This window comes from Hyperolius riggenbachi, chromosome 1 (genome assembly GCF_040937935.1).
Source record: "Hyperolius riggenbachi isolate aHypRig1 chromosome 1, aHypRig1.pri, whole genome shotgun sequence".
Classification (NCBI taxonomy): Eukaryota; Metazoa; Chordata; class Amphibia; order Anura; family Hyperoliidae; genus Hyperolius; species Hyperolius riggenbachi.
In genome coordinates this window covers 359,427,874-359,443,711 of record NC_090646.1, presented here as the reverse complement: position 1 = coordinate 359,443,711, position 15,838 = coordinate 359,427,874, and the positions used below count along the sequence as shown (strand labels likewise).

Sequence of the window (15,838 nt, the reverse complement as noted above, 5' to 3'; positions counted from 1 at the left end):
TGGGCACTATACTAGCTATACTGGGGCACTACCTACCCTTACTGGGCACTATACTAGCTATACTGGGACACACTGGGGGGATCACGCGGCCAGCATTTCCTACCCCCGGCTTAAATGGGGGTCAATCATTTTTCCCTGGTTTTTCATGGAAAAGTTGGGGGGTCGGCTTATATGCGGGTCGGCTTATATGCGAGTATATACGGTACCTCATGTGTTTATTTTAAATATTTTTACTCAGTACAGGTTCTCTTTAAGGACCAGACACTTTTTTTCCATTCAGACCATTGCAGCTTTAACGGTTTATTGCTCGGTCATACAACCTACTATCTAAATGAATTTTACCTCCTTTTCTTGTCACTAATACAGCTTTCTTTTGGTGCTATTTGATTGCTGCTGTGATTTTTAGTTTTTATTATATTCATCAAAAAAGACATGAATTTTGTCAAAAAAATGGTTATTTTTTTTTACTTTTTGTGCTGACATTTTTCAAATAAAGTAAAATTTCTATATGAATTTGTGTCCAAATGTATTGTGCTACATGTCTTTGATAAAAGAAAAAAATACAATAAGTGTATATTTATTGGTTTGGGTAAAAGTTATAGCGTTTACAAACTATGGTGCAAAAAGTGAATTTTCCCATTTTGAAGCATCTCTGACTTTTCTGAGCACCTGTCATGTTTCATGAGGTGCTAGAATTCCAGGATAGTATAAATACCTCCTAAATGACCCCATTTTGGTAAGAAGACATCCCAAAGTATTCACTAAGAGGCATGGTGAGTTCATAGAAGATTTTATTTTTTTGTCACAAGTTAGCGGAAAATGACACTTTGTGACAAAAAAATAAAATTAAAAAAAGTTTCCATTTCTGCTAACTTGTGACAAAAAAAAAATGTAATCTGCCACGGACTCACCATGCCCCTCTCTGAATACTTTGGGGTGTCTACTTTCCAAAATGGGGTCATTTGCGGGGTGTGTTTACTGTCCTGGCATTTTGGGGGGTGCTAAATTGTAAGCACCCCTTTAAAGCCTAAAGGTGCTCATAGGACTTTGGGCCCCTTAGCGCACCCAGGCTGCAAAAAAGTGTCACACATGTGGTATCGCCGTACTCAGGAGAAATAGTATAATGTGTTTTGGGCTGTATTTTTACACATACCCATGCTGGGTGGGAGAAATATCTGTAAATGAGATTTTTTTATTTTTTTTACACACAATTGTCCATTTACAGAGATATTTCTCCCACCCAGCATGGGTATGTGTAAAAATACACCCCAAAACACATTATACTACTTCTCCTGAGTATGACGATACCACATGTGTGACACTTTTTTGCAGCCTAGGTGCTCTAAAGGGCCCAACGTTCTATGAGTAACTTTAGGATTTCACAGGTCATTTTGAGGCATTTGGTTTCTAGACTACTCCTCACGGTTTAGGGCCCTTAAAATGCCAGGACAGTATAGGAACCCCACAAGTGACCCCATTTTAGAAAGAAGACACCCCCAAGGTATTCCATTAGGAGTATGGTGAGTTCATAGAAGATTTTATTTTTTGTCACAAGTTAGCGAAAATTGATTTTTATTGTTTTTTTTCACAAAGTGTCATTTTCCACTAACTTGTGACAAAAAATAAAATCTTCTAAGAATTCACCATACACCTAACGGAATACCTTGGAGTGTCTTCTTTCTAAAATGGGGTCACTTGTGGGGTTCCTATACTGCCCTGGCATTTTAGGGGTCCTAAACCGTGAGGAGTAGTCTAGAAATGGGGAGAAATATCTCTGTAAATGACAATGTTTTGATTTTTTTTATACACAATCCATTTACAGAGATATTTCTCCCACCCAGCATGGGTATGTGTAAAAATACACCCCAAAACACATTATACTACTTCTCCTGAGTACGGCGATACCACATGTGTGACACTTTTTTGCAGCCTAGGGGCGCTAAGGGGCCCAAAGTCCTATGGGTACTTTTAGGATTTCACAGGTCATTTTGAGGCATTTGGTTTCCAGACTACTCCTCACGGTTTAGGGCCCCTAAAATGCCAGGGCAGTTTAGGAACCCCACAAGTGACCCCATTTTAGAAAGAAGACACCCCAAGGTATTCCGTTAGGAGTATGGTGAGTTCATAGAAGATTTTATTTTTGTCACAAGTTAGCGGAAATTGATTATTGTTTTTTTTCACAAAGTGTCATTTTCCACTAATTTGTGACAAAAAATAAAATCTTCTATGAACTCATCATACACCTAATGGGATACCTTGGGGTGTCTTCTTTCTAAAATGGGGTCACTTGTGGGGTTCCTATACTGTCCTGGCATTTTAGGGGCCCAAAACCGTGAGGAGTAGTCTGGAAATCAAATGCCTCAAAATCACTGTTCAGGGGTATAAGCATCTGCAAATTTTAATGGCAGGTGGTCTATGAGGGGCCAAATTTTGTGGAACCGGTCATAAGCAGGGTGGCCTCTTGGATGACTGGTTGTATTGGCACTGAAGTGCAGGAAGCGCAGGATGTTCTCAAATCGTGACCTGGACATGGCAGCAGAGAACATGGGCATGTGATGTATTGGGTGCGTAGACCAATAAGACTGGAATACATTCTTTTTGACTAGACCCATGTTAACCACTTCCCAACCGCCTAACGCACAGCGGCGGCCGGGAAGTGTACCCTGCAAGGACCGGCTCACCCACAGAGGCGGCGGTCCTTGTAAGGGCATGGGCGGAGCGATCGCGTCATCCGTGACGCGATCCTCCGCCGGCTCCTGACGCCGCTCACCCCGCCGCAACATCCCACCGGCTATACGGAAGCACCGGCAGGATGTTAAACCGACGATCGCCGCATACAAAGTGTATAATACACTTTGTAATGTTTACAAAGTGTATTATACAGGCTGCCTCCTGCCCTGGTGGTCCCAGTGTCCGAGGGACCACCAGGGCAGGCTGCAGCCACCCTAGTCTGCACCAAGCACACTGATTCCCCCCCCCCCTGCCCCCTGATTGCCCACAGCACCCCTCAGACCCCCCCCTGCCCACCCCCAGACCCATGTTTACACCCAATCACCCCCCTAATCACCCATCAATCACTCCCTGTCACTATCTATCAACGCTATTTTTTTTTTATCCACCCCTGCCCCCTGCTCCCTCCTGATCACCCCCCCACACCAATAGATCGCCCGCAGATCCGACATCAGATCACCACCCAAGCGCAGTGTTTACATCTATTCTCTCCTCTAAACACCCACTAATTACCCATCAATAGGCCCAATACAACCTGTCATCTAAAAGGCCACCCTGCTTATGACCAGTTCCACAAAATTCGCCCTCTCATAGACCACCTGTCATCAAAATTTTCAGATGCTTATACCCCTGAACAGTCATTTTGAGACATTTGGTTTCCAGACTACTCACGGTTTTGGGCCCGTAAAATGCCAGGGCGGTATTGGATCCCCACAAGTGACCCCATTTTAGAAAAAAAGACACCCCAAGGTATTCTGTTAGGTGTATGACGAGTTCATAGAAGATTTTATTTTTTGTCAAAAGTTAGCGGAAATTGATTTTTATTGTTTTTTTTCACAAAGTGTAATTTTTCACTAACTTGTGACAAAAAATAAAATCTTCTATGAACTCACCATACTCCTAACGGAATACCTTGGGGTGTCTTCTTTCTAAAATGGGGTCACTTGTGGGGTTCCTATACTGCCCTGGCATTTTAGGGGCCCTAAACCGTGAGGAGTAGTCTTGAAACAAAAATGACCTGTGAAATCCTAAAGGTACTCATTGGACTTTGGGCCCCTTAGCGCAGTTAGGGTGCAAAAAAGTGCCACACATGTGGTATCGCCGTACTCGGGAGAAGTAGTACAGTGTGTTTTGGGGTGTATTTTTACACAAACCCATGCTGGGTGGGAGAAATATCTCTGTAAATGGACAATTGTGTGTAAAAAAAATCAAAAGATTGTCATTTACAGAGATATTTCTCCCACCCAGCATGGGTATGTGTAAAAATACACCCCAAAACACATTATACTTCTTCTCCTGAGTACGGCGATACCACATGTGTGGCACTTTTTTGCACCCTAACTGTGCTAAGGGGCCCAAAGTCCAATGAGTACCTTTAGGATTTCACAGGTCATTTTGCGGCATTTGATTTCCAGACTACTCCTCATGGTTTAGGGCCCCTAAAATGCCAGGGCAGTATAGGAACCCCACAAATGACCCCATTTTAGAAAGAAGACACCCCAAGGTATTCTGTTAGGACTATGGTGAGTTCATAGAAGATTTTATTTTTTGTCACAAGTTAGCGGAAAGTGACACTTTGTGAAAAAAAACAATACCAAATCAATTTCCGCTAACTTGTGACAAAAATAAAATCTTCTATGAACTCACCATACTCCTAACGGAATACCTTGGGGTGTCTTATTTCTAAAATGGGGTCATTTGCAGGGTTCCTATACTGCCCTGGCATTTTAGGGGCCCTAAACCGTGAGGAGTAGTCTTGAAACGAAATTTCTCAAAATGACCTGTGAAATCCTAAAGGTACTCATTGGACTTTGGGCCCCTTAGCACAGTTAGGGTGCAAAAAAGTGCCACACATGTGGTATCGCCGTACTCGGGAGAAGTAGTACAATGTGTTTTGGGGTGTATTTTTACACATACCCATGCTGGGTGGGAGAAATTTCTCTGTAAATGGACAATTGTGTGTAAAAAAATCAAAACATTGTCATTTACAGAGATATTTCTCCCACCCAGCATGGGTATGTGTAAAAATACACCTCAAAACACATTGTACTACTTCTCCTGAGTACGGCAATACCACATGTGTGGCACTTTTTTGCAGCCTAACTGCGCTAAGGGGTCCAAAGTCCAATGAGCACCTTTAGGCTTTACAGGGGTGCTTACAATTAGGCACCCCCCAAAATGCCAGGACAGTAAACACACCCCACAAATGACCCCATTTTGGAAAGTAGACACTTCAAGGTATTCAGAGAGGGGCATGGTGAGTCCGTGGCAGATTTTTTTTTTTTTTGTCGCAAGTTAGAAGAAATGGAAACTTTTTTTTTTTTTTTGTCACAAAGTGTCATTTTCTGCTTACTTATGACAAAAAATAATATCTTCTATGAACTCACCATGCCTCTCAGTGAATACTTTGGGATGTCTTCTTTCCAAAATGGGGTCATTTGGGGAGTATTTATACTATCCTGGAATTCTAGCCCCTCATGAAACATGACAGGGGGTCAGAAAAGTCATAGATGCTTGAAAATGGGAAAATTCACTTTTTGCACCATAGTTTGTAAACGCTATAACTTTTACCCAAACCAATAAATATACACTGAATGGGGTTTTTTATCAAAAACATGTTTGTCCACATTTTTCGCGCTGCATGTATACAGAAATGTTACTTTATTTGAAAAATGTCAGCACAGAAAGTTAAAAAAATCATTTTTTTGCCAAAATTCATGTCTTTTTTGATGAATATAATAAAAAGTAAAAATTGCAGCAGCCATCAAATAGCACCAAAAGAAAGCTTTATTAGTGACAAGAAAAGGAGCCAAAATTCATTTAGGTGGTAGGTTGTATGAGCGAGCAATAAACCGTGAAAGCTGCAGTGGTCTGAATGGAAAAAAAAGTGGCCGGTCCTTAAGGGGGGTAAAGCCCACGGTCCTCAAGTGGTTAAGGAGAAGGCTAAAAAAAAAGTGTGACGTTCGGAAACTTGGAGTGGTTTCCACTGAAAAGGCTGGGCATGGTAGCTTCTTGGATTGGCGGTTGCGGATTGTGTGGCATAATGGTTGGTCTCAGCCACAATTAAGTCGTAGAGACCAGCAGTGACCAGAAAAAAAATATTCTGTCACTGTGGTGGGGCGGGTGAGGGTATGGCCGGGTGATCAGAAGCCCGCAGGGGGCAGATTAGGGCCTGATCTGATGGATAAGAGTGCTAGGGGATGACAGGTGGTGACAGGAGGTGATTGATGGGTATCTCAGGGGGTTATTAGAGGGGAGAGTAGATGCAATCAATGCACTGGGGAGGTGATCGGAAAGGGGTCTGAGGGGGATCTGAAGGTTTGGCCGAGTGATCAGTAGCCCACATGGGGCAAATTAGGGCCTGATCTGATGGGTAGGTGTGCTAGGGGGTGACAGGTGGTGACTGGAGATGGCCAGAACCTCCGATTTGCAAACTTCTGCAAAAGTTCAGTTCGCGCGAACTTCCGCGAACCGCAATAGACTTCAATGGGGAGGCGAACTTTGAAAACTACAAAAAATTATGCTGGCCACAAAAGTGATGGAAAAGATGTTTCAAGGGAGGGAGATACACCTGGAGGGGGGCATGGATGAGTGGGATAGACACCAAAAGTCCTGGGGAAAAATCTGGATGTGACGCAAAGCAGCGTTTTAAGGGCAGAAATCACATTGCATGCTAAATTGCAGGCCTAAAGTGCTTTAAAAAATCTTGCATGGGTATACATCAATCAGGGAGTGTAATTAGAGTACTGCTTCACACTGACACACCAAACTCACTGTGTAACGCACCGCAAACAGCTGTTTGTGTTGTGACGGCCGTGCTGGACTGGTGCGCACCATGGCCAGAGTGCAGGCCGTGGCGGTTTTCAAGCCCAGTGCTTTAAAACATCTTGCATGTGCATACATCAATCAGGGAGTGTAATTAGAGTACTGCTTCACACTGACACACCAAACTGCTGGACTGGTGCGCACCATGGCCAGAGACAGTGCAGGTCATGGCGGTTTTCAAGCCCATATGGTCACCGGGCTGTGGTAGCTCAATGATAGAACAACAGTGACTGTCAGGTAAGTATATGCAGTGATGGGTATTACAATGTGCACCAGTCACACACAGAGAGGTACCGGACAGGCACAGTGACACTGCGTGCACTCACGTAGGTGGGTGGGTGCACAGTGAACAACAGGTAGGTATATGCAGTGGGTATTACAATGTGCACCTGTCACACACACAGGTAGTAGTCACTGAATGTGCTGGGCCTGGCAGTGGCACACACAGTAGGAATTAGCAAGGCTGTCTATGCAACACAAGAGTCAGTGGGACACACAGAAAAAAAAATAGATCACAAGAACAAGATTAGCTCTCAAAAGAGCTGTTGTGGGGTGCTTGTTAGCAATAATAATCAGCAAGGAGCAAGCTAACAAGCCTACAAGAGCCTAACTACCGTATATACTCGCATATAAGCCGACCCGCATATAAGCCGACCCCCCAACTTTTCCCTGAAAAAACAGGGAAAAATGATTGACCCCCATATAAGCCGGGGGTAGGAAATGCTGGATTGGTGCAGCCCCCCAGTGTGTCCCAGTATAGCTAGTATAGTGCCCAGTATAGGTAGGTAGTGTCCAGTATAGCTAGTAAAGTGCCCAGTATTGCCAGTATAGTGCCCAGTATAGCCAGTATAGCGCCCAGTATGGGTAGGTAGTGCCTCAGTTTAGCTAGTATAGTGCCCAGTTTAGCTAGTATAGTGCCCCAGTATGGCTAGTAAAGTGCCCAGTTTAGTTAGTATAGTGCCAAGTTTAGCCAGTATAGTGCCCAGTTTAGCTAGTATAGTGCCCAGTTTAGCCAGTATAGTGCCCAGTTTAGCTAGTATAGTGCCCAGTTTAGCTAGTATAGTGCCCAGTTTAGCTAGTAAAGTGCCCAGTTTAGCTAGTAAAGTGCCCAGTTTAGCCAGTATAGTGCCCAGTTTAGCTAGTATAGTGCCCAGTTTAGCCAGTATAGTGCCCAGTTTAGCCAGTATAGTGCCCAGTTTAGCCAGTATAGTGCCCAGTTTAGCTAGTATAGTGCCCAGTTTAGCCAGTATAGTGCCCAGTTTAGCCAGTATAGTGCCCAGTTTAGCTAGTAAAGTGCCCAGTTTAGCCAGTATAGTGCCCAGTTTAGCTAGTATAGTGCCCAGTTTAGCCAGTATAGTGCCCAGTTTAGCCAGTATAGTGCCCAGTTTAGCTAGTATAGTGCCCAGTTTAGCTAGTATAGTGCCCAGTTTAGCCAGTATAGTGCCCAGTTTAGCCAGTATAGTGCCCAGTTTAGTGCCCAGCATAGGTAGGTAGTGCTCCGCCCCCCCGCCCCCCGCTGCTGCTATTACCTGTTTAGGAAGCGGCCGCTTCCTAATCCGCGTTCCTCTTCTTAAGTTTCTTCTCAGAGTATCACAGCAGCGCGCCCGGCGCTGCTGCTGTGACGATGTAGAGTGCAGGAAAGAGCGCGGCTCCCTATAGCGGCGATCTGTATCGCCGTTGCCAAGGGAACCGCTCTTTCCTGCCCCCTGCATCGTCACAGCAGCAGCGCCGGGCGCGCTGCTGTGTATACTCTGAGAAGAGAAGAGGAACGCGGATTAGGAAGCGGCCGCTGCCTAAACAGGTATTAGCAGCGGCAGCCGCGGGGGGAGCGGGGAGGGGGGAGCGGGGCGCGGACCACCCACCCACCCACCACTAGACCACCAGGGAAGACTCGCATACAAGCCGACCCCCCAACTTTTGACCCCCATTTTGGGGGTCAAAAATTCGGCTTGTATGCGAGTATATACGGTAAGCATTCCCTATGAGAGACTGAGAGTCTGCAGCAGCTATCCCTTCACTAATTACTGCAGGCACACGAGTGAGTGAAAAGCCTGACGTTGCCTGCCTTTTATAAGGGGGGGGGGGGCTCCAGGAGGAAGTGTAGCCTACTTGGCTACAATTTGCCTGCTGACTGTGATGTAGAGGGTCAAAGTTGACCCTCATGATGCACTATGGGGGCGAATTGAACTTCCGTGATCGCAAACCACGGAAGTTCGCCGGGAACCGTTCGCCGGCGAACCGTTCGGGCCATCTCTAGTGGTGACAGGAGGTGATTGATGGGTGTCCCAGGTTGTGATTAGAGTGGGGAATAGATGCAAGCAATGCACTGGGGAGGTAATCAGGGGGGGTCTGAGGGCGAACTGAGGGTGTGGACGGGTAATTGGGTGCCCACAAGGGGCAGATTAGGATCTGATCTGATGGGTAGCAGTGACAGGTGGTGACAGGGGGTGATTGATGGGTAATTGTTGGGTGATCAGTGAGTGATTAGAGGGGAGAACAGATGTAAATAATGCACTGGGGAGTTGATCGGGGGGGTCTGAGGGCAATCTGAGGGTGTGGGTGGGTGTTTGAGTGCCCGCAAGGGGCAGATTAGGGCCTGATCTGATGGGTAGCAGTGACAGGGGGTGACGGGGTGATTGATAGGTGATCAGGGTGTGATTAGAGGGGAGAATAGATGCAAGCAATTCACTGGCAAGGTGATCGGGGGGGGGGGGGGTGTCTGAGGGCGATCTGAGGGTGTGGGAAGGTGATTGGGTGCCCGCAAGGAGCAGATGAGGGTCTGATCTGATGGGTATGATGGGTAGCAATTTTAGGACCTGATCTAAAATATAGCGTTGACAAATAGTGACAGGGGGTGATTGATGGGTGATTAGGGGGGTGATTGGGTGCAAACAGTGGTCTGAGGGTGTGATCAGAAGCAATCCCCGACTGATCAGTCCCCCAGGTGCTGCCGCTGATCGACGTTAGGCGGTCCTGGGGGTGCCACTTTGCCGACGCCCATAGGTAGTGGGCGGTCGGCAAGTGGTTAAAGCTGCATTGGTCTCAATTGTAAAAAATAGCCTGGTCACTAGGGAGGTGTAAGCCTTTGGTCCTGAAGTGGTTAAGGACAGCCATTTTTGAGAGACACGGGCCTTATGCTACATCTACAAGTAATGAGAATTTTAACTAGTTTTGCCCTTACACTGTAAGCTCATTTGGTAAGGACACTTTTTTTCTGATTTTTTCTGGTACAGTGTAATCAGTGTAAACTCTGGTATAGCAATCATTCAGTTATAGAAAATTACCTCTCCCGGTCCCAGCCAATCTCCATTACAAGTCCATGGGAGCAATGCCTGGTATAGTAAACTCTTATATAATAAAAGTTCTGTTATAGTAAATGTTTTTGTTTTTTTTACCCCTACCTGAAGCGGACTCTGGATATAGTAAAAAGTGCATGTGTCGTATGTTAGTGTGAAACCCATGGTTGGGCTCTCTCTTCAGGCTGCTTGCAAGTGAATTGATGCCTGATAACATTTGTAAGACAATAAGAATGGCACTGGAGCTGGATATACAGTACAGTACAAATGAACAGCCTGGAGAAAATGAGGGAAGAGGTTATCTCTTTTCTTGTTAGCGATGACGCTCCTGGTAGCGTGTGGAGCGCAGTACAGGCTACGTTCACTTGTAGTGCAGATCAGAGCAAGCCTACTCGCAGCATAACTAAGGAACGTGCTACGTCCAGCCCGTGGAGGTATCTGAGCCACTCGCATTACAGAATGCGAGTGGCTTATCATGATTGGCTGCATTTTGAAGAGAGGCTTCCTGACTGGTTCAAGTGTGAGCAGAAAGTAGTGCAGGATGTGTGCTGAATATCCCACCCGCGTAGGTATTGGAGCCACTCACTCTATTCAGTGACGGCTGCAAGATTTAAGGAGCCTCGGATACTGTATGAGAGATTTGTCCAGCCTAGCTATGCAACCCTAAGGTATACTTAACCTTGAAGTCCACCAAATGTGCAAGTGCTTGTACTGTACCTCCAATGGGTGGACAAAATTGGTCCTCTGCAGCAGAGAATGTACCAGGGCATGCTGGGCCATTTCTAGGAAAATTTGTGATATAGTAAACTGATAGGGCTCATTCACACCTAGGGCTCTTTTGACCTTTTTTCAAGCGCCAGCGATTTTGAAAAGTGCCCTAAAAAGCTTGTGCAATGATTGCCTATGAGAGTGTTCACATCTGAGCAGTTTGTTTCCGATCCACTCAGCAAATCGCTGCCCATACCATTTTCTGAGCGTTTTTGCTCAATGGAAGGTATAGGGAAATCGCAAAGCGCTTGAAAAAGCTCTTTATATATCGATTTCCTCAGCGCTTTTAAGAATAAATACATGGGGCTTAATTCACAAAAGAGTGCTAACTGTTAGCACGGCAGTTTTCGCGCAATTTTCACGTTCGCGCGCAATTAAACGTTTTCTCGCGAAATCGTTATCGTTTTCAGGCGAACATTCGCTAACGATTTAGCGTAAAAACGTGTAATTGCGCGCGAACGCGAAAATTCGCACGAAAACGGCCGTGCTAACAGTTAGCAGTCTTTTGTGAATCAAGCCCATTGTATTTATTTTTTTCCAGGTCAAAGAGTTCACTTCCTGACTTGCGTCAGGAACTGAAAAAACAAATCGCTCTGCAAAAGCGCTTTAAAAAGTGCTTTATACAAAATCGCGGGGAGGAGAAAAATAAAAAGTGGAAAAAATAAAAAATTTTGATTTTAGATGTGAACAAAGCCATATAGTAAATCAGTTTTGTGTTTACTATATCCAGATTATACTGTATTGCTGTATTTATATTACCTTTACAGGTTCAAGTTCTACAATAGGGCTGTATACATTTAGAAATAATAGCAATCCACACAAAAAAGGAAACTGTAGAGAGAGTCCTGCACTTTCTCTGCACAACAAATCCAATCTCTATTCCCTTCCTCTGAAAACGATTAGACTTTTTGTGCCAACTCTTGAACTTTTTCTTTTTAGGTCATATTCTAGAGAAAACAAACAGAAGAAAATGGTTTCCTGAACTGAGATTGCATTGTGATTTAGCTTGGCTGAAATAATGTAGTTTTTCCTCTTAATGCAGTCTTGTTTTCCCTGATGTGTCCTTAGCATTGGGAGTATTCCCATACACTTTTCATATAAAAAATATTATTTGTAAAGAAATGTCAGGACTATTAATACAAAGCATGAAAATGCTGCTGAGCAATATGCAAGAATGTCTGCTCATTTCCGCACTAGTGACCATGAATGTGGACATCTACACATCACTAAAGCTATCCCTGCCTGCTTGCATTAGCACATGGAACAATCAGAGGGCTGAGGACCGCACGCATCTTCCTCCCAGTGCTAAGTTTATCGACCACAGGCTCTGACTTGACCATTGTGTATTGGATAATACGTTGCTATGGGAATTTTGGTTAGTTTCAAACAGCGCATTAAACTTTGGTTTATGATGTTCTTTTCGTTCAAAATCAATTTCCCAATTTCACAGCAAAATCTTTGTTTAACACAATCTAAAAGAAGGAAAAAAGAAACACTTGAAAGCCGGTTGCAAAATGTGATAAAAGCTTTGCCATGAAATAACCTCTGGATGTGTTGGACATATGTTAAAAAGCATGTCAGCTACCAAATATACTGTATATTGCAAAATGTGTGCCAGGTAAATGCTGTATAATTAAAATCCCAAAACATAAAAAATATGTATATATATATATATATATATATATATATATATATATATATATATATATATATATATATATATATATATAATAACATTGTATTTTCTCATAGAACTCAAAGCACAAAGATACTGTATGTCTTCAATCAATGCATAGATGCAAGGCGGATTGTGTTAGGCCTAGTGCACACCAAGCAGTTTTGGTAGCGTTTTTAGAACCGCTTATGGATGTGGAAACGCTTGGGTAATGTATTTCAATGGGCTGGTGCACACCAGAGCGGTAGGCGTTTTGCAGAGACACATACTCCCGGGCTGCAGCATTTTTTGGATTTCGGAGGCATTTCTGCCTCCAATGTAAAGTATAGGAAAAACGCAACACGCTTGATAAAACGCCAGATCAGAGCGGTTTTCCAGGCGTTTTTGTTACAGTAGCTGTTCACTAACAGCTTTACTGTAACAATATCTGTAATCTGCTACACAAAAAATGCTACAAAACCGCAAAACGCTAGTAAACCGCTTCATACTAAGAAGAAAATACGCTTCAAAAACCGCTAGCGTTTTGCGGATCTGCTAGCGGTTTTTGGTGTGCACTAGGCCTTACAGAGGAAATTATCAGGTGTTCATAAATGCCAGACTAAACAGGTGGCTTTTCAATTTGGACTTAAATGTTTCCAGGGATTTGGCATGGCATGGAGTTCTAAAGTCAAGGGGCAGCATGACTGAAGGCTCTGGCTCAAGAGGTTTTGAGATGGACTTACATCTGGTGCGTAAGTAAGTTAAAAACTTCCCCTCCTTACACACTTTTTGTGTTTTACTTTATTTCAACGTTTGTGCTACCTACTTAAATGTTCTATGGCAGGAGTGACGTATCTTGGGAAAATAGCGCCTATGGCAAGCACTGAACTGTGCCCCAATCTAAATATCTATTTCTCTTGCCCCCTCCTTCCCTCACCCTTGCTCTCCCCTCCAGAATTAAACTTTGCGGGCGGCCGGCAGCAGGCGGGGACTTACCTCCACTTCGGTCCAAGCGCGGGTGAAACAGCTCTGTGTGCCACTGCTCTGGTCTAGTCCAGACCAGACTAGAAATGGCAATGCAGAGTTTCCACCGCGCCGAGAACAAGCGGAGGTAAGTCCACGCCCGCTGCCTGCCACCACAAAGTTTAATTCTGGAGGGGAGAGCGAGGGAGGGGGAGCCCCACGGTGAGGGAAGGGGGGAGACGTCCCCCCTTCCCCGCCGCTTTGCCCATCGCTCTCCTTTCTCTGCGCTGCCTCCCCTCCTTCTGGGGACACCTGGCTACCTATTCTGGGGACACCTATAGACCTGGCTACCTATTCTGGGGACACCTATAGACCTGGCTAACTATTCTGGGGACACCTATAGACCTGGCTAACTATTCTGGGGACCCCTATAGACCTGGCTACATATACTGGGGACACCTATAGACCTGGCTATATATACTGGGAACACCTATAGACCTGGTTATCTGTACTGGGAAAACCTATACACCTGGCAATCTGTACTGGAGATTAGAGATGTAGCGAACGGTTCGCCGGCGAACGGTTCCAGGCGAACTTTGGGGGTTTTGCGGAAGTTCTATTCGCCCCATAATGCACTATGAGGGTCAACTTTGACCCTCTGCATCACAGTCAGCAGGCACATTGTAGCCATTCAGGCTACACTAAGCCCTGGAGCCCCACCCCCCCCATATATAAGGCAGGTTTGCCGGCCATTACACTCACTCGTGTGCCTGCTAGAGACAGACTAGGGACAGCTGCTGCAGACTTATTCTCCTAGGGAAAGATTAGTAAGGCTCTTGGTCTTGGCTTGCTCCTGGCTGATTGTTATTGCTAAAATAGCACCCCTCAACAGCTCTTTTGAGAGATAATGTTTTCCAGATGTGGTTTTTATTTTTGTGTGTGTTGCTCACTGACATTATACAGCCCTATCTGTTGCAGCTGGACCTAGGTAATTGTTATTACTGTGCCAGCCAGGCCCTGCCTAACTATCTATACTGGGACACCTACCTATGCCTACCTAACTACTGGGGCACCTACTTACCTATACGGGGACACCTACCTATACTAGGTGACCTTCCTATGCCTACCTACCTATACTGGGACTCCTACCTATGCCTAGCTAACTACTGGGACACCTACCTACCTATACTGGGACTCCTACCTATGCCTACCTACCTATACTGGGACTCCTACCTATGCCTAGCTAACTACTGGGACACCTACCTATGCCTACCTACCTATACTGGGACTCCTACCTATGCCTACCTACCTATACTGGGACTCCTACCTATGCCTAGCTAACTACTGGGACACCTACCTATGTCTACCTACATACAAGAAGATAATAAGGTTGTTGCTTCATTGTGGATAGACCAAATTTGATCAGCTGGACAGTCACTTTTGTTCTATCATTGAGCTACCACAGCCCGGCGACCATATGGGCTTGAAAACCGCCACGGCCTACACTCTCGCCACGGTGCGCACCAGTCCAGCACGGCCGTCACTACGCAAACAGCTGTTTGCAGTGCGTTACACAGTGAGTTTGGTACGTCAGTGTGAAACAGAACTCTAATTACACTCCCTGATTGATGTATACACATGCAAGATGTTTGTAAGCACTTTAGGCCTGCAATTTAGCATTCAATGTGATTTCTGCCCTTAAAACGCTGCTTTGCGTCACATCCAGATTTTTCCCCGGGACTTTGGGCATGTATGTCACTCCGCCATGCCCCCCTCCAGGTGTTGGGCCCCTTGAAACATCTTTTCCATCACTTTTGTGGCCAGCATAAATGTTTCTATTTTTCAAAGTTCGCATCCCCATTGAAGTCTATTGCGGTTCGCAAACTTTTCCGCGAACCGAACCTTCCGCGAAGGTTCGCGAACCGAAAATCGGAGGTTCGCGACATCTCTACTGGAGATACCTATAGACCTGGCTAACTATTCTGGGGACACCCAAAGACCTGGCTACCTATTCTGGGGACATTATACTGTACACCTGGCTACCTATTCTGGGAGCATCTATGGCTACCTATTCTGTGGACAACTATACTCATGGCTACCTATACTGGGGGCACCTATAGACCTGGCTACCTATGCTGGGGGTACCTATTTTGGGGGAACTGCTGTCAGATTATCTGTATTTTTGGGGAACCGCTGTTAACAGATTAAGTGTATTTTGGGGAACAGCTGCCAGATTATGTGTATGTTAGGGGAACGGCCGCTGCCAGATTACGTGTATTTTGGGGAACTGCTGCCAGGTTATGTGTATGTTAGGGGAACGACTGCTGCGAGATTACGCGTATTTTGGGGAACCGCTGCCAGATTATGTATGTTTGGGGGACCACTACTGCCAGATTACATGTATTTTGGGTGTTACGTGTATTTTGGGTGATCTGCTGCCAGGTTTTGCGTATTTTGAGGAACTGCTTCCAGATTATGTGTATGTTGGGGGAACTGCTGTTGCCAGATTGTCTATTTTGGGGGAACCACTGCCATATTATCTGTATTTTGGAGGAACTTCTGCCAGATTACGTGTAATTTTGGTGAAATGCTGTCAGATACA

General features: G+C 45.1%; 1 long non-coding RNA gene across 1 annotated transcript in view; it reads left to right on the top strand.

Annotated features, from left to right (window-relative positions):
• Positions 1–15,838, top strand: part of LOC137514551 (uncharacterized) — a 135,348-nt gene that overhangs the window by 1,226 nt on the left and 118,284 nt on the right. Inside the window, exon 2 of the long non-coding RNA XR_011020530.1 lies at positions 12,934–13,029. This is a non-coding gene — a long non-coding RNA (uncharacterized lncRNA). The remainder of the gene's footprint in view (positions 1–12,933; positions 13,030–15,838) is intronic.